Raw genomic sequence first — 23,982 nt, 5'->3', positions numbered from 1 at the left:
TGAATTTTACTGTTAAAATGCTTAATGTTTAAGCAATGGAAGCTAATTCAGGCCTTCAAGGAAAGTCCGTGTGGAAGGTAAACCAAAGACACCTGTGAGCAGAGTTTGCCCCCACCCCCACCCCCACCCCCACCCCCCTTTGATTCAAGGGTTTCTGAGTTGCCCTCTACCCATTTCAACTACCAGGTAAATTGCTATCAACTGTCAATCCTTAATGACAGTTTCTTTATGATCTCGTTCAGATATTTAAAGAGTATCCTTCCCCATAGAATTCAGAATGGCCCTGAAACACGAGGACCATATAATATTCAGTCCAAAACGTAGCGCAAAGTGAGGGAAATTCAGAGAGTAGATTCTTGTGTCAATTTCCCTGCTAAATGATTTGCACTGAAGTAGAATCCAGATGCCCAGGCAGCTAAGCTCCTCAGAAATGGGAATGAGCCGCCCTATCGACCAGCTTCTGTCCACTCTAGTGCCCTGAGACTTGTGGTGATTCATCAAATGAACTCCTCGCCATTTGAAGGAGCTAATTCAGTCTCATCCCCAGGGTGGTATTGATGTATTAAGAGGTTATGGCTCTTGGAGCAGTTAATGAAAAAAGAATGCACGGGACATGTTGAACATTTAACTGAAAATTTGTCATTTTATACTGTGATGGTTCTGAATTTCGACATCTTCTTCATTGTTTTGTTGTGGCATGTTTCTTGTTTGTTATTTTGTTTTCTTTTAAGAAAGAATAATGTTAGAGAAAGGAAATGCTCATTTGTGACTGGAAACTTACAGTGATGGGATGTTCTAGACAAAACATAAGAAGTCCCTTGTTGCCACTTGCATTTGTCACTGCTCCAGATCTCTCCATCTAGCTAAGATTTATTCACATAATTGACGTATGGAGTCAGTTTCTCCATAAATCAATCAGACAAGAATCATGTTATTTTTATTTATGCATGTGTTTGCTTTTGTATATCTTACTTTTAGATTTTTACAGGCTCTAGAACATAGAGAGCATTCACCATATTTGTGTTGGGTCAGTGGGTGTTTGAAGAGTGATTTTAAGGATGCCACAGTTTTGCTTTGTTCTTAGCTGCATACGGTTGTGTAAGCTATTTTGAATATATCCATGTGCGGGGCCACATGATGGTAGTGCAAAGTGTCAACACTGATTTGAAAAGAATTACCTTTTCCTGTGTGTTCCTGTCCAGTGTCAGCTCATCTAAGATGGATGGATGGTGTTGATAGGCTATCACTGTCTTAGGATAGATTTGCAGAAATGCCTGCAGTTTTTTGTTCTAGTTTCTTTCTCCCTTGGGTGCTTTGCTCTGGTGCCGTCATTCAGACCTTACTATAAGGATAACCAATTAGTAGTTAAATGAGTTGAATGATTCATTTTATGTACTCTGTTCAAATGACGCTAAACTCATTGCCACATGACTAGGACAGGTGAATTGTTTCTTTCTGCACTTTTTAAACAGGCCTCCGTAGTAAATAATACTGTTCATAACCCCTGCCTTTATTGCTCTCTTTCCTACACCTAGGGAATCATCTTGAAAATGAACGTGTAGAGGCCCTATTTGTATTCCAGTGGAAATAAGAACTCGGCAGTAATAGAACTGCGTAGGTTTTCACATAAACAGATCACTTAGAAAGGGAGAAGTCGTTTTGAAAACAATACTACAAAAGATCAACGGTGAGAATACTTGCTGGCAATTTCCATCTTTAACAACTCAGGACTGTCAGACTAGCACAGTGCCCCTGACCTGTATGCAGGATATGGAAGTATATCGTGGACCTACTGTGTGCCATAATGAAGACTGCAGAGGCAGATTCACTTCCTGTCTTTGAGATACTCAGAATTGAGCGGGGGGAGGGGTTTGAGACTGGTCATTATCTAACTCTCTGAATGAATGATCCTTGCTCTTTTAACAAGGACATTCTGATTAATAAAATAGTCTTGGGGTTGTAGGGAAAATGTATCATTCTGGAATACAAAGACCTTCTGTCTTTTTTTATAATGGGCTATTTGCCTAAAAGACCAGAGTGCTAGGTGAATTAGACATCTCCAACTCTGTGTAAACAGTACTTTCCAGTCTTTGCTTCCTGGTTAATAATCCCAAGCATTTTTGAAAGCACTTTACTTTGGGTATTAAGAAAGAACTACAAGTGAGATACAGACTTTTGTATATTTTGTAAATGAGATATAGATACTTTGTAAATCTACTACTATGATACTTTGATATCACTTACCGATCTCCGTAACTCAAGGAATTGTGCTTTCTCAGTATCCTCATTTTATAGATAAGGAATTGAGGTTCACGCTAACTTTTTTAGTCAAAAACTACTGAGTTTCTCAGTTGAAATGCACACTCTGATTGATCTGATCAAGCCCAGGAGAAGGATGATATATGGAAGCGAGGAAGAGGGTAGCCCCTACCCAGAATGTTTCTCAAATTCTATACAATAATATATTATCCCCACAGTCTTTCAAAACCTGTGTGAGAGAGAGGTGTGGGGAATGCAATGAAAGAGGCTTTTAAGTATTCACAGTGAAGCAGAGGGTTTAATGAGGTGGAATTTTAAGGTTTTTAAACTTGATGGTTGCTCTAAGGTGGGGAGTGCAATGGAAAATGAGGTGGTAAATTTGGATAAACACCCCAGGAATCTTCTGGAATGGAAGAGGTTTCTCCTCAGTATTCGAAGTTCTTGAAATCTCTGGAGCCTTGGTCAAAATAACAAGCCTTCTAAGGAAAATAAACAAACCAACCAACCCCCCTCAAACAATTCCATGCAGAGAAATAGATGGGACCAGTGGTTTTTTAAAGGGGGTGGCAGCTCTGGGTCTGCGTACCTCGTCCACTAGGAGCAGATCATTTTCTCAAGGGCACTTGCGAAAAGCTCCACAAAGTGTGGTAAGTCTAGTAACCATGGCCAACTTTGTTGTGCAGCATTCTCGGTTAAGCATAAGTGCCTGGGGAAAGAGCCTTCTTTCTTGCACTCTGAAGAATTACATGGCTTAGTCGGGACATATTACCAGCAGCTGTGGCAACAACAGGAGCAGGTGGCCTAGCTCAAGCCTCAGTTCCTTTGGAGCTACAGGTGGCACCAATAGGCACCTACAAAGGTGACACCAGCAGATGGGAAAAGAAGGCATGTCTTTACCCAGGGCAGCTCTAGAATTTCTACATGGAGGAGGTTCACTGAGAAGTGGGGTAGGGACTGACCTTGAAGCTCTATCTGCATGACAGTCACGCTGTGTTTACTTAGATTGTAAAGTTTCTTTGGGATGTCTTGGAGTTGATGGAACTTATGGAAGAATTAGCCCCTTTCCTTGAGATATAAGTTGGCACCACACCGGCTCTTTATTTGTAAAAATGTTAAGCTTTGGCTTTGGTGCCAGTAACATCAGGGTAGAGGCTTGCTTTGTGATGGGGTGGAAAACTTTTCCCTCCTTCCCTTCTACCTTCTTTGGCTGGCCTAATAATTAAATTCACATGAGACAGATGAACGGGAGAAAAACAATTTTGTACACAGGGAGCTCCATAAAAAAATATGAGACTCACGGACAGTCAGGCAGCTGAGGCTTATATACCATCCTGAGCTAAGGAGAAGGGGGTGGGAGACTGGGGTCTTAAAGGAGTGGAAGACAATTCACAAGAATGTGAGAAGAGCCCGTTTAGTAATCAGATGTTTGCCATGCCCTGCAGATAAATCTTTCTGATATAAAAAGTTATTTCTGACAATAGCTCTTTCTTCCTGGTACAGGCTCCGTATCTATTAATATATTGTTCTGGGCAGTTAAGGGAGAGGCAAAAAGCTTTTCCTGAAATCTGCTGGGTTGTAATCGGCTTCAGTTCAAAACAATCCACATGCCAAAATGGCACATTTGGGGGTGGCATACATCGCTCCCCCTCAGTGGCAACCTGTCTGAGAGAGATTATGTGGTTTTCCTGCATCAAGAAGTTAGGTTGATTTCTCTTAGAACAAATAGGTAGGAGCAAATTGGATAGTCCTGGAGCACCTGTGAGCATGGCGTGGCCACTGAAGCTCTCACCTGAGGATGGAGATTCTCTAAATCAGTGAGGCAATGCTTGGGAGGAGCAGTTTAGGAAACTCTAAGACACAGTTATTTACACTTCATATTGTAACAACACTAGTTATTAAAACAGTAGTTATTAATCAAAGCTGTTCCCTGATTATCTTAGGGTTCAGTGCTGCAGAATGACTATTTATGACCCCCTGAAAATGCCTAAGTTGAAGCTGAATCCCCAGTGTGATGGTGCTAGGAGGTGCGGCCTTTGGGAGGCAATTAGGTCCTGAGGGTGGAGCCTTCATGAATAGCATTAGTGCCTCTTTAAAAGAGCCCCAGAGCTCTCTCACCTATTCCACCACCGTTTGAGAAGACGGCAAGAAGGCCGCCGCCTGTGACTAGGAAGAGTGTTCTTACCAGACTCTGACTCTGCCAACGCCTTCGTCCTGGACTACTGCCCAGCCTCCAGAACTGTGAGAAATAAATTTCTGTTGTTTATAAGTCCATGGTACAGTTATAGTAGACTGAACAGACTAAGACATCCAGGAAATCATTTCACTCTCCCCCTACTTCAAATGCTAGGGATTGAGTCTGCGGGAAGCTGGCTGATAACAAATCATGTGTCTGCATCTCCATAGCATTTACCGGCATAATTTGTCCTCATTTTTCATATTGGTGAGGCTGGTTCCTTGCATTCACCTGCTATTTCCAGTATGTTCATATTTCACAGTGGTAAGGATCCTACGCTCCTGTTAGTTTGTACCCTTTCACTGTATACACCAGGATTTAAATAAATGCCTATTGAACAATTGAAAAAATAAGTGCTACCATTTTTAAGGCATATTTACTTGGCAGCAAGATCTCTTCTCAAAATTATGCTAAGAAGAGGCTTCGTGCTGTCATTTCCCTCGTGGCTCCAAGTATGACGAGAATTTGTCTCCTTGCCCTGGTAGCAACTTAGCAGACGATCGAAATTCACCCCCCTGAGGTGTTTTAGGCTTAGGGCAGATTGGGATTATTCATTTTCCTCTCTTTTATGTTCGTATTTTTGTTCTTATTTCTCCTTAAAATTGTATTCACTTTCTAAAAACTTTTAGTATTGACAAGTTTCTAGTGGCTGATATTACCTTAAAATTATGAGAACTGAAAATTTTTTTGTTTTTATTTTGCCAGAAGAAAATTAAAATTAAATGCATTCCATACATAAAATTTCCTGTCTTGAGAATCTAAAATCACCTTATACATTATATTTTATGATCTTCACTGGTTTAACATTAACACCTAATTAAACTCTTCTGTGTATCTCAAAGGCAAGGCCAGATTCATGTTGATTTTCTCCATTAAGTTGTTGTATAAAACTCAAGAAGAGTACATATAACTTTCTGGCAAACTCTGATTTAAGAGGTATTTCGTTGAGAAAATAGATTTAACATGTGAACTAATTCCAAGAAACAATTAAATGCAAATTGAGCGCTTTTTCTTAAGGAGACGTTCTAATGATTATCCTAGAAATGCATTTGCGCCAGGAGTCTCATCTTTAGCCGTGAGTTTAATCATCTGTGCCAGTGATGGTCAATTTTAAAATGGTGTGTTCCCTATGAAAAAAACTTGCTTTTTTTTTTTTAATCACAGCTGGTAGTTTATTCCATTCATATTTGTTGTCATTATCACGTTTTCTGTTTATTCTTGCTCTAAATGTGTTTTGCCCCAGCACATGTTCAATAGGTTTAATTCTTGGCGTGCAGATTTTCAGTATATTTCCTAATCTTCTATGTTACATTTTATTTTAAACAGTGACTCAAATACTAATTTGGAATAATAAAGTATAAGATTTTCTAGAAGTTACAGCAGTGACATGGAAAGAATATTTAATGATGACTAGACTGTGCTTATATTGGATTCAATTTCATAATTAATGGAATTGTTGATACAGGTTCCTTTTCCTTTACTCAAGGTTATTATACATGCCATAAATATATGTTACAAAATTTAATAATTATGTATTCAGAGACACCTATAAATCTTAGTTTTATTTAGCATACACAAAACAATTAAAAAACAATCTTAATGGCCTATTTGCATTTAGATCCTGTGTCCATTATTAGGACTCAGTTTTAGGAAACAATTGGGTCTGCTTCTCTAGAACAGAGGGTATAAAGACAAAGAGCAATTCAGGTGGTGGCTAAAATATTAGCGTAATTTACACTTCTCTGGTAATGAGCGTTGAAAGGATGCTGAGTGAGACTTTGTGTTTTTGTTGTTGTTGCTCTCAACTTGGTAGTTAGAACCCACGGCGGAAAGCAGAGCGGAGCCTTGTGTTGCTGGAACTTGGCCTCTGTTCACTGCCGCCTGATAGAAACTTGGAGAAAGAGTGTTGGGTGGAGTACAAAAGAATTGCTTTATTGCTTTGCCAGGGAAAGGGAGTCACAGTGGGCTAATGCCCTCAAAACTGTGTGTCCAGCCCTGGAGAGGGTAGTGAGGAGTCTTACAGTGTTCACAGAGCAGGGCGTGGTCAGCTCCGTGGACATTCTTCTGATTGGCTGGTGGTGAGGTAATCGGGATTCAGCATCTTCAACCTTCTGCTTCCAGCTGGTCTGGGTTCTACGTGCTTGTGGGCGGCAGACAGTTAACTTTTTCCACCTGGTGGGGGTTTCAGTATCTGCAAAACAGCTCAAAGGACGCGGCTCAGAATATCACCTACAGTCCTTGAGGAGGAACTAAAGGTCCTTGACTTTGTTTAATGGCTAAAGTATTATTATTTTGTTTTTCTTGGCTGTTTCCCTTTCTTTCTGCATTTTCTCATTTCTCTGATTAAATTTATTCTTTGACTAATCTTTTTTTTTTAACAAACAAAAGGCAGGTGGAGGACATGAGTGGGGGTCTACTGTAGGAAGGCTTCATAGAGTCCTGCTCTGTTACAGTAGTATACCACGCAGGGGGTTCCCAAGAGCTGAAAGAAGCAGCCAGATTTCCCCAACCATTACCTCAGCTGCCCAGCTTGTACACAGCACGATTCAGGGCCAGGAGGGTGAGAGGGGCTCTTTGAAATGTTTTAGCCTTGTGCAATGTACACTGTCGGTGGTAAGAGGGGATTCTCTCTGTAGCGCTTTTGCCTTTGTAAAGCCAAGTGAAGGGGTCAATGACACATTCGCGCAGATTGATATGCCTGAAAGATGGGAGACCGGCAGTTTGTTCCCTGTTACCCGAATCAGTGATGACTTCCTGATCTCCTACTGTGCTGATGTGAGCAGGGCAGGAGCAAACTGAGGGGAGAGGGTAGGGTGGACCCGGTAAAGCAGCCCAGACTTTCACCGTTGGGCCTAGCAGGGTGCCTGAAATGTCCCATCTATCAAACAGACATTGTATTAAGTAGCTGGTACCTCCCCCTGGGGGGTGGCTAGGAGCACAGTGACAACAGCAACAAGAGGGTCTGGGCTCTGTCCTTAGGGGTGGAAACTGGGTAGAGGTGGGAGTGCCAGGGGCCTGTTCAGGAGCCGACACAACGGAAGATCCAGGCTAGAAGCATCAGTTCGAATTCCAGGATGCTAGAGAGAGAGGAGGAATAAAAGAAGCGATGTCTTTGCTCTCCTCATTCCAGCTCCTTCCAGCGTAGTTCTGGCCAGAAGTGGGGAAGGAGGGAGCGTTCTGAACCAGCCTGGTATTCAGTGATAAAGAGTGACTTGAGGCTTATGGAGTAAGACAGCATATAGAGTGGTGGGAAGCAGAATTTGGCAAAGTACTGTTGAAAGCAACGTTTGAAGAAAAAAGTGAAATCATTTCATGCGAATGTTCCAACCTAGGTGAGAATCCTTGATAAACCAATCACAGCTGGATTAGAGAACTCCGTGAGGCCTTCTATTCTGTTTTCCCTGCATGTAGACCCCTTGTGCCCACTGATTTTTTTCTAGCTAGTCATAGGCAGAGTGGTTGACGGGGAGATCACAGAAGTCTGCTTGATACATTTACCAAGTAGAAATTCCCATGAGGTGAAATACAGGGAATGTGTGAGGGTGGAGAAACTGTCACAATTTTTAACTTTGAATGGACGTTGGCATAAATAGAAATCCAGGGATGCAGAGCTGCTAAGGCTGATACTTTCATGCTAAGCTGTAGAAGTCGGGAAACGTGTGATAACGTTATCTGACAAAGAGATGAAGAGGAACAATGGAGACAGGAAAGGGAAATCAAAGTGAACATTGAATGTGGTGAGAGTATTGTGTGTTATGGATGCATCGTGGTTCTTCCTTTCGTATGCGTGCTGCGTTCGAAGCACTCTTATGAAAGTCGTCTTTCATGTTAAGTGGAGATCATGTTTTTGCGACATTTCTATTTGGTAGTCATATCTCTAGCTATTAAAAATCACATTGTGTTAAAACACTGTTTTGATATGTGCTAGCTGTGAAATCATACAGTAGACATTTTCTGCAAATGTAGCAGGATTTCAGCAGAATTGGGCAAATACAATTTTATATTCATAAATAATATGCATATAAATAATTTTATCAGTTGCCTTAAATACATGGAATTCTTACACCTATTAATTACTTTTAAATTGCCATTGTTTTTTTTACTTTACCATAATATTGCTAGTGTTATTTAAAAATTTTTATTTGTACAAGCACATGTAGCAATACCAAAAATATTAGGGAAATTTATTCTTTTCAAAGCCTCAGGATGTATCTATATTTGTTGCTGTAGTTGTTTTATTTCTCTCATTACCTTGTTTCTTGTGAAATTTGCAGGTACTCTTGTACTCTTGCAAACCTTAGGGGTAGTGATATATGTATTTCCAATTCATAATTTTGTTTTTTGTTCCTATCAATACACTGTTCTTTGGCATTTCTGAATGGATTTTATGGTCTTCTTCCAAGTCTTGGGTTTAGTAATAGATACATTTCTCCTCTTTTTTTTTTTTTTTTGGTTGTGTTGGGTCTTAGATGCCACACATGGGATCTTTGTTGAGGCATGTGGGATCTTCTCGTTATGGCGCGTGGTCTGCTTGGGCTTCTCTCTAGTGGCGTGAGGGTTTTCCCTCTCTAGTGGTGGCGCACGGGCTCCAGGGTGCGTAAGCTCAGTAGTTGTGGCACATGGGTTTAGTTGCCCCGTGGCACGTGGGATCCTAGTTCCCTGACCAGGGATCGAACCCAGGTACCCTGCATCGGAAGGCAGATTCTTTACCACTGGACCACCAGGGAAGTCCTAGTAATAGATATATTTCTAATTCATACATTTCAAGCCTTCTTTTATCTCCCCTTTGCAGTTTCCCTCTCAGAAACATTTCAAGAACACAAATTCCTTTCATTACAAAATGCTGTGTTTTGGTTCTGCGGACATAGGAAGTGAGGTAGACATAGATTCTTCCCTCAGGTAGCTTATGTAGGAAGTTAACGTGTTAGCCATGACACTCAACTGCAAGAAGCCAACAGAGGCAGGAGAGGCTTTTCAGTCTCATAACTAGAAAGGCTATGGAGTTGTTTGCATTGTGGAAAAGACGTTACAAGATCAGGCAAGAGTTTATGTTGAACGAGTTCAAAGTAGCAATCAGCACATTTTGTGATAAACGTTCCAAAGATGACTGACCGCTGGATTTGTACTCTCGACTCAACACATCCTCTCATTCATTCAAGCATTCATTCACCCAGTACTTACTGCACTCGTATGATTGCCAGGCATTTGGTGCTGGGGATACAGAGATGAACAAGACAGATTTCTGCCTTTATGGGAGTTATAGTCTAAGCTAGGGAGGTAACAAATAGCCAAACCAATGAAGAGGTAATGAAGTGTCAGGTGGTGATGCTTCCCATTCAGAAAAGTAAAAGCGGGGACATGGGCCACTGTTAAATATGATAGCCAAGGAAGGCCTCTCTGATTTAACATTGGATAAGAGTAGTAGCTGTGTGAGTGTCTGGGAAGGAGCCATTCCAGTGAGGTGAACAGCAGTGACAAAGATTTTAGGAAAGGAAGTTTGGCACACACTCTAGGAACAGTGAGGAGGTCATAGTAAATCAAGCACTACATGGGAATTCTGTGCATTTCTCAGTCTTTCTGGTGTTGCTGAGTGTACAATAGCTAGAATTTGCTTAGTGGCTTTTTCACGACCAAAAAGAGTTTGCCCCTCCCGTGACCACATTCAGAGTTCCTCCTCCAAGAACCTGAATCAATATGTTTTAGTTTGGCTGCCTTTTCCCCACAAGTATTTAAGCTCTTTAATTTCTTTGAGATAATTATGACTCCCAAACTTCATCACTTTCTCCTCAGGCTCCCTCATCTCCTTTAATCTCATTCAGGAGCTGGGTCCTCTCTGCACCTTCATTGTTCGGCCATTAAGCCTCATCGATACTGGCGCGAGCTAAATTCAGCGTATTCACATTGTTCCCTGTTGCTTCCCTTTCCCGTTGTCTTCTGTGGATGGGTGAAATTGCGTATGTTAGGAAATTACCAGATCCATGAGTTTGATGTTAGGTCTATGTTTTCTATTATAATAACATCTTTCAAAAATTTAGCTAAGTATGGATGCATCTTGATTTTAAATTATAATCTGTCTATATTTAAACTCGAGGTGGCAGGATGATAATATGCATGGACGTGTCTCCTAACTGTTCTTATATACTCTTGCCCATGTGGTAGTTCCTCATACTCTACATAGAGATTCTTTCTGAAATACAAAGTTGATCATACCGTCCTTCTGCTTGACATTACTTGGCGTGCCTTAAAATTAATTTCTATTATCTTGGGTAAAGACAGGCTCTTTACATGGTTTACAAAGCTTCAGTGATACAAACCTAAGTAACTTGCAGGCTCAACTGTGGACACATCCCCCCTCTCTTCACATACTCCCATCCACTGACCTTTACCTTCCTCATTTTCTCCAGGCCCGCCTGACCATAGAGCCTTTGCACATGCTCACGTATCTGTGCCCACTACACTCTCTTGCCTCTTTGCCAAACTAGCTCCTGGACATCCTACCTTAGCTCAAGTCACTTGTCACTTCAGAGTCATCTTTGCTGGGTAGATGGATCTCCTCCCTCTAAAATAGCACCTCTTCCATCTCCTTCTTTGCACTTAACATATTTTCAGTTTTATCTTTATTTGTGTGATTATTTAGTTAATGTCTATTCACCCCATAGGAATGTAAGCTCCGTGGTAATCGGAACAATATATTTGCTTACCATTGTGTCTCAGGGCTTAGCCTTCGGCTGGACACATGGTAAGTACTTAATATTTGTGGTGCAAAGAACCCAAAATGAGTACGAATGAATGTATGAATGAAAATAAACGAATGTCCACACCAGATCTGCCCAATAGAACTTTCTTCAGTGATAGAAATGTTCTGTATCTGCCTGGTCCGATATGGTAACCTGAAGTCACATGTGGTTGTTGAGCACTTGAAGTGTGACTAGTGTGACTGAGAAACTACATTGTTAATTCTGTTTCATTTTAATTAAAATTTAAATTTCAATTAATTAATGTAAATGTAACTAGTATATGTGGCTAATGGCTACCAATTTGGAAAGAGCAAATCTGGACACAGTACTGTTTCACGTGGAATTTCTGATCCCTGTAAAGCATTGTGCACACACATACATTTTGGGTACTATTCATATACATCACTATTCCAATATAAATGAGTTTGCCTAGGTTAAACCACGCTCAAATTAACATTCAAAACTATTAAGCCAACTAAAGCTGTCTTTAGATAAGCAGAATAAATGTACCCACTATTCAAATGAGTTAAATGAGGAAAGAACCGATTTTCAAGTTCACCAACCCACAAGCTTCTAAACCCAGATACTGGAATAGAGCTTTCTGTTGAAATCATTGTTTGGTTTATTTATTTTTTTAACCCGAGTGTGAGGTAGGCTGACACACGTGCTACCAATAGCTCCCTTTCACCGGAAACAGCACATTATTTGGTTTTAGATTCCCCTACCGTGGTTTTCAAATTTTAAATAGAATATTTTTGGCCATTTTCAGGAGTATCTAACTCATCTGTAATTGAAAAAAATTTTCCTCCAGTTGGGGAAGCACAGGTATATTTTGCCTCAGTCAATGCCCAATTTTTCTGTGTTTCTTTCATTTATATGAGGATTTACCCAATCGCTAATGTGCAAGAAATACTGATATTTAATTTCTTAAGTTTTCTGTATAAACCGCTGTGATCCTTGTAGCATCTTCATATGTCTTTCTAGTGGACCATATAACTTAGCCTCAGCATTTATGAGAAAGAAGTACCTCCCTTTTCTGACTAAGCAACTTAGATAGTAGATCCTGTTAACACAGGCTCCAGGCTGGTCTCGCTCACCACTGTATCTTCAGTGCCTAACGTGGCACTGTGCACGCAGTAGGTGCTGGCTGGGATGATTCTACCCATTTGCTAATAATGAAACTACCCCTTAGGTTGGGGGCGGGCAGGCAGGATCAGTGGTGGCCCAAGTTTACTTAGCTGTTGGCTCGTAGGGCTGGGCCAGGCTCTCGCTCACTGCATGACTCATTATGTAGTATCATACTAATATCCTAAGAATGTATTTTGCTATCTTAAAGTAATTTTTTTTAATTAATTTATTTTTGGCTGCGTTGGGTCTTGGTTGCTGTGTGCGGGCTTCTTCTAGTTGCAGTGAGTGGGGTCTATTCTTCACTGCAGAGCACGGGCTTCTCATTGTGGTGGCTTCCCTTGTTGTGGAGCATGGGCTCTAGGCGCGTGGACTTCAGCAGTTGTGGCACGCGGGCTCAGTAGTTGTGGCTTACGGGCTCTAGAGCGCAGGCTCAGTAGTTGTGGCACACGGGCTTAGTTGCTCCGCGGCATGTGGGATCTTCCCGGACCAGGGCTCGAACCCATGTCCCCTGCATTGGCAGGCGGATTCTTAACCACTGTGCCACCAGGGAAGCCCTAATTTGTTTTTTAAACTTACTATTCATTGGTCAGATTTCCATTGTCCGATTGAAAAAATAAATCTATCATTGCAGAACAAAAGCAAATATCCCACTTGCTTTCCAGTTATTTGTGAGTGCTTTTAACTTCCACAATATTACATTCTTATTTCTGTTTATGTGTATTGATGGCAAGAGTGGGTCCAGGTTTGCTTCATGTCTGCGATAAAAAACGTATGTTATAGGGGCTTCCCTGGTGGCGCAGTGGTTGAGAGTCCGCCTGCCGATGCAGGGGACACGGGTTCGTGCCCCGGTCTGGGAAGATCCCACATGCCGCGGAGCGGCTGGGCCCATGAGCCATGGCCGCTGAGCCTGCGCGTCCGGAGCCTGTCCTCCGCAACGGGAGAGGCCACAACAGTGAGAGGCCCGCGTAACGCATAAAAAAAAAAAAAAAAAAAAAAAAAAAAAAAAAAAAAAAAAAAAAAAACGTATGTTATAAATTGTTTTAGTTGCCATGTAGAATGACACAATTTTGTCAGTGTAGTGAAATATTCAGTATTTTGCTGCAGAAAGAGCCAACAGATGGTTTGCATGGTGTCATGGGCAGGGAACAGTGGACACCTAGAGACCAGGTGTGTTGTCTTTTTTCCAGTAGTCTAATTGTTTATGTATTCATAAGACTGTTGAATGGGGAATTTAATAAGCTTAGTGTTTTATCATGAGAAATCTTTATTTCCTGAAATTGAAAAAAGGCCATTACTACCATTCAAAAGGATAGTTCTTAGTCTGAAAAGAACACTTGTGAAAAGATAAACTTACATAAAAGGATGCATGTGTAAAATTTAAACATTATTAGCAATGATGTAAAGATACTATTAATTGAATATATATATATATAGGTGCCAAGCAATTTTCTAATTTTCTATAAAATGCCAAGCATTTTATACTTAATCTCATTTCATCTTTAAAGCACTATTACTCCCTTTTTATAGTTGAAAAAACTGAATTTGAAAGGTTAAGAACGTAATTCAAGTTCTAAAACCTAGTAATCAGAGGAGTTAGAGTTGAAGACCTACTGGACTTCAAAGTTCAAATAAGTCACCTATTTATACCATTCTTTTAAAAATAAATTTTACGTTATAAAAGTAATCATGACAATGAATATATATTTTCCTCACCAAAATAAAATGTGAAAGGTAAAGATCATGTCTGTTTAATTCACTACTCTATTTAATGCATATAATATATATATAATGTATATACATTGTAGTTACTCAGTAAAATATGTTGAATGAATTATCTTGTTCTGAAGGCTGGAGTCGTTAAAACATTAAGGCTGTTAGAGTCTTGCTTTGGAGATGTTGCGGGGGCGATGGTGGGCTGGGGATGCAGAAGAATTTAACCTGCTTGAAAGAAAGTTGGTGTTTTATCACGCTGGTGGTGTAGTTACAACTAACGGAATTCAGTGACTCCATTCTCTTAGTCCATGAAATTTAAATGGCGATAACAAAAAGAACTTAAGTCCCAGGGAAAACGTCATGACTGGAAAGGTTGTTGAGCCCTGATCTGGAAAGGACTTTCATGGCATCGTGACATGCAGGTTAAGAGCCTGGATTCTGGTTCAGTTGTAGAGCAGTCCACGTATTAGCTGTAGATGTGTTTAAAATGGCTTATCTTCTCTGCTTCCGTGTTATCTCATCTGAACGTTGGAGATAATTATAGTACGTACCTCAGAGGATTGTTTTATTACGATTCAGTGAATTACTTAAAAAGTTCTTAGAACAGTGCCTGGCACATAGTATGTGTTATATAGTGTTGGTTACATATATAGTCATTCCAGGAAATCATTTATAATATGTGCTGAATGCTTACTGGTCTTAAAATGTGTTAAACATCTGCTTGGCAATTGAAGGATATTATTTGATAATTAAGGTATTCCCAGTCCTAGAACTAAATGGTAATGTCCACATACTAGGATCATAAAGTAATTCTGAGGAAAGTCTGTATTCAAAAAAATAAAATAAAGAACTAGGAATTAGTAACTAGCGCCCAGATTGTGAAACTAGAGTTTAATAGTCTCTCTTTGTATACACACGTAACATTAATACACTTAATTTGCCTGTTGACAGAAGAACATAGCATTCAATACCATGTATTTCTCGCTCTGTACCACATTCATATTCCTATGTAACTTATGCTTTCAGGACCAAAAATTGCTTGCATTTCAAACTACAATCACTGTGCTTATGATTTGTTTCTCTTAAAACGTACTATGAAAATTGTGCAAAAGTCTTGTTTTTATACTAGGAATTCAAAGAAAATAAATACCTGGTTTAGGTGGCTATATTTCTAGATGCTAAATTTGCTCATTCTTCCTACTCTGTATTTGGCCATTTCCACCTGTTACCTTTGGAAATGGTGTAGGAAAGGGAATTAACTCAGAAGTCAGTAAAGTAAGCCTGCGACACATGCATTTATTATATGATGCAAGTGTTTTGCTGTGCTCTTTTAACATCTTTATTTTCTATAATGAGATTTTACATTTGCACATGTAACACAATTGTGAAAGTTCCAGTTTTGGAATTTGTGTGCGTGCACGTGCGCGCATTCGTGTGCACGCTTGTGTGTGTGTGTGTGTTGGGAGGAAGCGTGTTTGCTTCAGTACTTCCTCAACTCATGACTGAAACCCTTGTTCTAATTCAGAGAAGAAATAAAGAGCTCTTCAAAATCATCATACTGAATACTTTGTTCATCTTCTCTGTGGAAACTGGTCCAGGAAGCAAAGTAAAACTAGGAGACTGTCCAAAACAGAGTTACTTAGCTTAACTTAATGTATTGATATTTGCCCACTGCCTTCTATGATTTTAACCTTTCTAGACATCTGTCTGGGGATGGTTTTTTCTTAGGGCTCACCAGAGACTCCACTGAAATCGTTTACTAGATGCCAAAGTTTCCCCCCCGCTTGCCCAACAGTCCCCACTGTGCTTAACTGGCTACTGACCTGGGAGCTGTCATGTTTGGAAAATACCATGATGCCACGAGTTAATTTCATACCTGTCTCTTTGCATGAGATCCCAGGGGGCCTTTCTGTGTGTCACAGTACTGCAAGACATTCTCTAGTTGCTTTCAAAGCGATGACCCATGGTCAAGAGATCTTGTCGCAACATATGGCAGCACCTGTCACCAGGTTTCGTGATTGGCATAAAATTAACCTGTTTTCCCCTTTGATTTGCTGCTTTTTTTTTTTTTTTTTTTTTACAGTATCTATAAAAAGGCAGGGTAGAAATTGTATTTGAAAGCAGTTTTCTGTCACTTCAAGAAGCATAATGGTAGATTTGGGATATTGGACCTAAGGAAGAGACTGTTTCCTTGCAGAGGTACACACAGAGTTACTCAATAAAAGTGGTATTTTATGATGTTATGAATGGCAGTCTGCAAATTTCAGACAGGAAGTAATGTTTTAGTATCTGAACTCTATCAAGGATAGGAACAAAGCAAGAAATGGCATTATTTTGAGTCTTGTTGTGGAAGAAAAAAACAGGAAGCTTGGACTTGCCCTTGGCTTTTAAATGGTTTCAATCAAGTTGGGATTGCTCTGATTTCTCTGTATTTCTCATGCCCAGATCTTAGTATTTTTATGGGGACATGAATAAAATGCACCTATAGAATAACAACGTCCAGAATTATGACAGGTATCTGAGAAAAATAGATGAATGATGTTTAGCCTTTAGGTACTTGGGAATTTTTCAGTTACTTTTAAGGATAAGGACAGAGAAGAAAATAGCCAACCACTTAACTTGGCTTTCCACTTTAGTGAAATAGTGAAAAAATTTTGGTCTAACAGTTTCCTAGTGAAGGAGATACGTGGTTCCTTTTATCGCTGTACTATTTTTTTAATCTTATACATCTTTTTACATACCTTTAGCTTCTTAAAAGGTTTACTGTAATTAAGGGGGAGCTATTTTCTATAGCTGGTCTCTTCTTAATTAAGTTAAACACTTCTTAGATTCTGTGAGTTTTAATACTCAAATACAATAAATAACAAAGATGAATTTGTCTTCTTTTTCCTTTTTTTCTCTCTCCAGTCTGGACTGGTTGCTCTAAATTCTGGAGTGATCAATTTTTCCTGGCATTTCTTAAATGATCTTTATTATTCAGTGAATTCCCTTCAAAAGTATAAACGTTAGTCCTTGTATGGTTTTGGAAATTGATGGCTGCTGTTCTCAAAGGATGGTAGACGGGGATGATTGAAGGAGTAGAGCAAAGAGCTGAGTTAAAACAATAGAGAAAGAGGAAGATAGTACTAGAGACAAAGGGAGAAGAGGGCAGCAGTTGTGAAACAACCTCAAGTAGGGACTGGGGATTTAAAGGCTGCTTAGACTTGATTAATAGATCCTGTAAAAATGAAATGCTGAGCCAAGGGAAAAAATTGCACTTGCGAAGTCCCTTGAAAATGTGTTAATGCCCTTTTTTTCCCTACTGAGTATAAAACCACTGCATAAAAATATAGTCCTTTATTTCACATTGTCCAGTGTTTTTTCTAAACTGCTGACTATGCTTATGTTTGGATAAAATCAGATTTCCACTAGACAAAAAGAAAACAGAAATAAATAAAAAGAGGTCTATACTGGTGCTCTATGGGTCTATGGAATATTTTGCTAAGTCAGAATTAAGATAAAATTTTAAAATAGATTTTAAAATGTTATTGATAGACTAAGACTTAATTTCAGCAACAGTGATGACAATTTGTACTTAAAAGAATGGGAGATTTTGCAGGGGGTTTTCAAGAGACTGTTGTGTTGACGTGGATGGTATATAAACCTTTTTCTAGCAAAATTTGTCAAGAAAATTGAAACTCAGTCTTCTTAAAAAAAAGAAAATAATTTTCTTCTTAAAAGAAGAAAATAATCTGTGGCAAATCATTTTATCATTAATGGCAAACTGAAGGACCTACAAAATAAGCTAGATAAGAATTAAAATGATGAAATATTTTCATTACTGGTAAAGCTGGTTCAGAACTCCTTCTGGTATATTTACTACATGCGAGCAGGATCTGAGAAAGAGCCTGAATCTGTCTAAAGGCAAGCATTGAAGAATGGCACAAGAGTCGAGAGTCAGGGGGTGATGGAAACTGTCACCTCGACTATAATCAATCAATAAATGACTTTTCCTATGAGGGATCAGTGAAGGGTAAAGAGTTCAACTACAAGAACTTTGGTGTGTTGGTTAGATGGGTAGTTTAATACATACTCTTCTCTCATGGGTTATAGATGGCAATCTTTTTCCTCCCTGGTTTTAGGAGTTAACTAATAGTAAGTGGCCATCCTCCCTGTCACTCATACACACCCACATACAAACGTGTGCACACACATACGGATGTATATACACACATACACACACAATATATAAAACTCTTGGCTAGAGAATTTTCCAATTAAGAATATCACATTCTCTAACCTAGTGGTTCTCATCTGGAGTGATTTTGCCCCTCAGGGAGTATCTGACAATGTCTGGAGAGATTGTTGATTGTCACAACTTGGGAAAGGAAAGGGTGCTACTGGTCTCTCATGGGTAGAGGTCAGTGATGCTCCTACATGTTCTACAATGCGCAGGATATCTCTCCAAAGCAAAGAATTATCTAGTCCAAAATTTCAGTAGTGTTCGGGTTGTAAAACCTTAACCGTTTTGAGTATCTTAGTCTCCTTAGCAATTGTTCAGTGTTGCACTTATTCCTTTTTAGACTTCTACTCCCCAAGAAATTGCCAAAGAGCCTGGGAATTTACGTGGCTCCATGGGTGCCTAGAAAGGGGCTCATAGCCAAGTGATCAGGCCCGTGCTGTCTTCTGATTCCTTTCTTGCTCTCACCATCATGCCCTGCGGTTAGCATGTAATGTCTAAGTCACCCAGTCATGACCAGCACCCCAAGCTGTTGTAAATTATGAGGCTGGCAAAATTGTGATTCTGCTGGTTCTTTTGCACTACCAGGGCCCAGAAATCCTCTGGTTTTGATTCTCTACCTCAAGTTTTGTTAAGTGGTGTGTTGGAGGACGGGGAACAAAAAGTGCCCACCAAACTGAACATGCACCATGAGACTGAAAAATGAGGGAGGGTAATTTACTCACAGGGTGGGATTGGGCAGACACAGATCTGGAAGCATTTGCAGCTGCGTTCCACACTGCCAGTGGGCCATTGGGATAATGTTATAGTTAACCTAGGGTATAGGGATAGGTGCTTGGAAACAGGACGTGAATTCGTAAGTCAGGATTTATGAATGGGTAACTATCAGTAGTTTTGTGGCTGGGGGGAATAGTCAGTACAAGTTGTCATCATTGTTTGGGGACTAACGGGACTAACAGAGCGTAGAGGCCATCTGGTCCTAATGATTATTAAATGATACCTATTAACTACAAAGCCCTTTGTAACAGAAGTGATCTACTGCCCAGTACAGTCCTGGGTAGGGTCAGAGGAAGCACAGGAGAAAATGTAAGAGCCCAAGATGACTTCAGTTGTGCTAACAGCCATACGTGGTGCTAGGCCCCTCTGAGTCTTAGGCATATCATCTGTCCAACTCATCACTGGAGCCTGCAATGGTTAATTTTATGTGTCAAATTGGCTAAGCCACAGTGCCCAGATATTTGGTCGCACATTATTCTAGGTGTTTCTGTGAAGGTATTTTTTTGGATGAGATTAACATTTAAATTGGTGAACATTAAGTAAAGCAGATTGACCTCTGTGATGTGGGTGGGCCTCGTGCAATCAGTTGACGGCTTTTATAGAACAGAGTCTGACCTTGCCTGATGGCAAGAAGGAAGTCTGCTAGCAGACGGCCTGTGGGCTCAAACTGCAACTCATTCCTGAGTCTCCAGCCTCTTAGCTTACTCTGCACAAATGGGGTTTAAGAAGCCCCACTATTGTGTGAGCCAGTTTCTCAAAATAAATCTCTGTATGTCTGTATCTACATCTATATGCATATATACATATCCTGTTGGTTCTGTTTCTCTGGAGAACTCATACTAATACAGGTTTCCTCTATCCTGGTATAGTGTCTCTGTGGTTTTCTATTCAGCTCTTCCTGTGTCCTTCCACAAAAGCCCATGGAAACTTCTGGATCTTCAATTTCCTTGTTGATCTTCTGCCTAGTTATTTTATCCATTATTGAAAGTGAAGTATTGAAATTTCCAACTATTATTGTTGAATTGTCTATTTCTCCCTTCATTTCTGTCCGTTTTTAATCTTGTGTATTTGGACTCTGTTTTAAGGTACACTTAGTTTATAATTGTTATATCTTCTGACGGGTTGACTTACTAGCATTATAAAGAATGTCCCTCTTTGTCTTTAGTAACAATGTTTTTCTTAAAGTCTGTTTTGTCTCATGGTAGCATAGCCACCCAAGATCTGTTTCGGTTACTTTTTCTTCCTTTTACTTTCAGCCTATAAACATTTTTGAATCAGAAGTTTTTCACTTCTGAACAGCATCTGGCTGGAAAATTTTCTTTAAGCTCTGCTTTCAAATTAGTGTTGAATCCATTTACATTTAATGTAATTATTGATACAGTAGAATTGACATCTAGCATTTTGCTATCTTTTCTGTCAATTTTTTTGTTTTTCTACTCCTCCCTTAGTACCTCCTTTTGTGTTAAATAATTGCTAGTGTATCATTTTACTTCCCTTGTTACTTTTTTTTCTGTATTTAAAATTTTATTTTCTTAATGGTTGCCCTGAGGATTACAATTAGTCTGACCTAAAACAATGTATCAGATTAATACTAAATAATAGTATACAGAACCTTTGCCCCAGTATATTCCTGTTATCTCCTCTCTGCTTTGTGCTGTTATTGTCATACAGATCACATCTTTATACAATGTAAGCTCATCAATACAGTTTTATAATTATTGCTTCATGTCATTATCTTTTAATCAGGAGGAAAACAGAGCTATAACAAATACATATAGGGCTTCCCTGGTGGTGCAGTGGTTGAGAGTCTACCTGCCGATGCAGGGGACACGAGTTCGTGCCCCGGTCCGGGAAGATACCACGTGCCGCAGAGCGGCTGGGCCCGTGAGCCATGGCCGCTGAGCCTGCGCGTCCGGAGCCTGTGCTCCGCAACGGGAGGGGCCACAACAGTGAGAGGCCCGCGTACCGCAAAAAAAAAAAAAAAAAAAAAATACATATACAGTGTCATAGATTTTCCTTTACTGGTGCTTTTTATTCCCCTGTGTAAATTCAACTTAACATCTAGTGCCCTTTCATTTCAGCTTGAAGGAGTCACATTAATATTTCTTGTGGGACAGATATGGTAGCATCAAGTTAAGTTTTTTTTGACCTGGGAATGTCTTAATTTCTCTTTAATTTTGAAGAATTGTCTTGAGGGACTTAGAATTTTTGGTTGATCATTAGCACTTTGAATATGTCATCCCACTGATAAATGTGGAAGACCTCGTAAATTTACATGTCATCCTTAAAAGGGGGCCATGGTAATCTTCTCTGTATCATTTCAGTTTTAATATATGAGCTTCCAAAGCATACACTATGGGTCCCTCCATACTGTAGTGGAAATGAGGAAGACTTGGAGGAAGCTACCTCTACTCCCTTTTTATAAATCCTGCCTTTGCTACTCATAACCTGATTTATGGGCCATGCTATGTAAAATGTAGGACCTCCAAGGGAATAAAATTTTTCTTTTCTATCCAGTGATCTAAGTATAATCCCCACTATTGGAGCATCTGTTTTTGAAAAGCCTCTGCTCAAAGTCTTTGCCTAGATTCCAGTTTGCTACCGAATCATATGCAGAAGCATTCCATCTACATAGTTAATACATTTCTCACTTGTCACAGTGATGCTCGTTTTTGGGAAAGAGACACATGCCTTTCATTTGAAGAAGACGTTATATTTACTTCATGGGGCACCTAACTAAAAACTGGTGATCGGTTCTCACTTACGGCCAATCTGTTCACAAATATCATTAGCAATAATGTCAAAATGACCATACAGTCTCTCCCCAAACTCATGTGCATCTTTTTATGCAGTCCAATATTTTATTGTTAAAAAGAACATGTTCTGTGGAGATACAATAAGATGATAGCAAGACTATAAATGTCCTGCAATTAGCAATCACTAATATGGTTTATTTTAGTCCAACACGGAGTGTTGTGACTGCTGTAGTTTGGTTTATATATGCATATATCTATCTATGAGGTACCCGTTCATCCAGCCATATATCCCTCTATCTCTCCATCTAGCAAGTCAACTATCTGTTAGTCAATCTGTTTGTAATCCATCTACAACATGTCTTTTTTTCTTCACAGAAATTCAATTTGATACTAGCATATGGTAGTTGCCTAATAAATATGTGTTAAGTTAAATACTTATGAGGAATAGAGACTAGTATAAAGCATTAGTATTCTTAAAATTTGGGGCTGGGTACTTCTATTTTGTAGGGTGCTATCTTACACAGCGTTGAATGCTTAGCATCAGCATCCCTGGCCTCCCAGTAGATGCCAGTATTACCCTGCCAGTTGCGATAAGTAAAAACATCTTTAGATATTGTGAAATGTCCTTCCCCTCTGCACTCAGTTGAGAACCACTGGTATAAAAGGCATTTTTTCTTCTTTCATCATAATATACAAGTTTTTAAAAATCAGTATTAAATGATGCCTAAAGATGGGGTATTTATTGGATGAATGAATGTATTTCCATATGTGTTTCTCAGGTTTCCATTCTCACACATTGATTCATCCACTCACATATCATTCAACAAGCATTTATTGTATAATTCTTTTTTTTTTTTTTCTTTTTTCGGTACGCGGGCCTCTCACTGTTGTGGCGTCTCCCGTTGCGGAGCACAGGCTCCGGACGCGCAGGCTCAGCGGCCATGGCTCACGGGCCCAGCCGCTCCGTGGCATGTGGGATCTTCCCGGACCGGGGCACGAACCTGTGTCTCCTGCATCGGCAGGCAGACTCTCAACTACTGCACCACCAGGGAAGCCCTATTGTATACTTCTTATGTGCCAAGTACTTTGCTAGGTAGTGGGAATGATTTGTGAAATATAAGTCTCTGTTCTTATGCTGTTTACTGGCCTTGGTTAGAACCAGGGGGGAAAAAAAGAACAAATGCCTAAACAAAAGTTATCGCTGATAAGTATCCTGTTAATAATCAAGCAGGAGGTTGTGAGGGGATGACGGGTACCATTAGATTAGTGAACTAAGAAGGACTGTCTGAGGTGACATTTAATGTGAGCCCTGAGTAGTACGAGGACAGCAAAGCAGGATGTGAATGAATTATTCAGCCATGTTGACGTATGTCTTATTCACACAAGGTTTATGTTGGGAGTGTAAAGAGGTGATCGTTTGCTGGCATACTGACTTATCTGTACATGTGAACAACACTGGAATATTTGTATGGAAATTTTTAGAAACTGCCAAACGAATTGAAGTCTGGCTCATTTTTAAATGACAGTGTATAGTCCTACCAATGTAAAGGTATTCACTCTCATAACAATGCCATGAATACTGGACCATTAAAAACACATGTGAGATATGCAGACTTTAAAACATCGTGTGACCAGAGCTGGAAATTATTCAGAGAACATGACAAATATGATTTCTACCTTCCTGACATTGTATATCACTGGGGAGATGGGGGTGACCAGAGAAAATTGCTAAAAGAAAATCCTGGGGCTTCCCTGGTGGCACAGTGGTTGAGAGTCCGCCTGCCGATGCAGGGGACGCGGGTTCTTCCCCTGGTCCGGGAAGATTCCACGTGCCACGGAGCGGCTGGGCCCGTGAGTCATGGCCGCGCTGAGGCTGCGCGTCCGGAGCCTGTGCTCCGCAACGGGAGACGCCACAACAGTGAGAGGCCCGCGTACCGAAAAAAAAAAAAAAAAGAAAATCCTGGCCTGATAGATTTAAAAGAAAGCAGGGAAATGATGTTTATCTTGAGAATGACTTTTCTCTCTAACTTCGTTAGACCCCAAATCATTAATCAGACATTCCTAATTTTTCTTTAAATTCGAATTGGACTGAAATACCCATTTTAAGGTAGGCATAACTGAATAAGGTGGCTGTATTTTAGATAATTATATATCGTTGTG

The 23,982-nt window shown here is 40.0% G+C and overlaps 1 non-coding gene across 1 annotated transcript; it reads right to left on the bottom strand.

The window, feature by feature from the left end:
• Nucleotides 1-21,313: 21,313 nt before the first annotated feature.
• On the bottom strand, nucleotides 21,314-21,416 carry LOC116763020. The gene has a single exon (XR_004352435.1). It is a non-coding gene; the product is annotated as a U6 spliceosomal RNA (small nuclear RNA).
• Between the last annotated feature and the right edge of the window lie 2,566 nt (nucleotides 21,417-23,982).

The sequence above is a fragment of the Phocoena sinus genome, chromosome 11 (genome assembly GCF_008692025.1).
Source record: "Phocoena sinus isolate mPhoSin1 chromosome 11, mPhoSin1.pri, whole genome shotgun sequence".
Lineage (NCBI taxonomy): Eukaryota > Metazoa > Chordata > Mammalia > Artiodactyla > Phocoenidae > Phocoena > Phocoena sinus.
The sequence above is the reverse complement of the archived record's forward strand: the minus strand, read 5'-3'. Positions and strand labels throughout refer to the sequence as shown.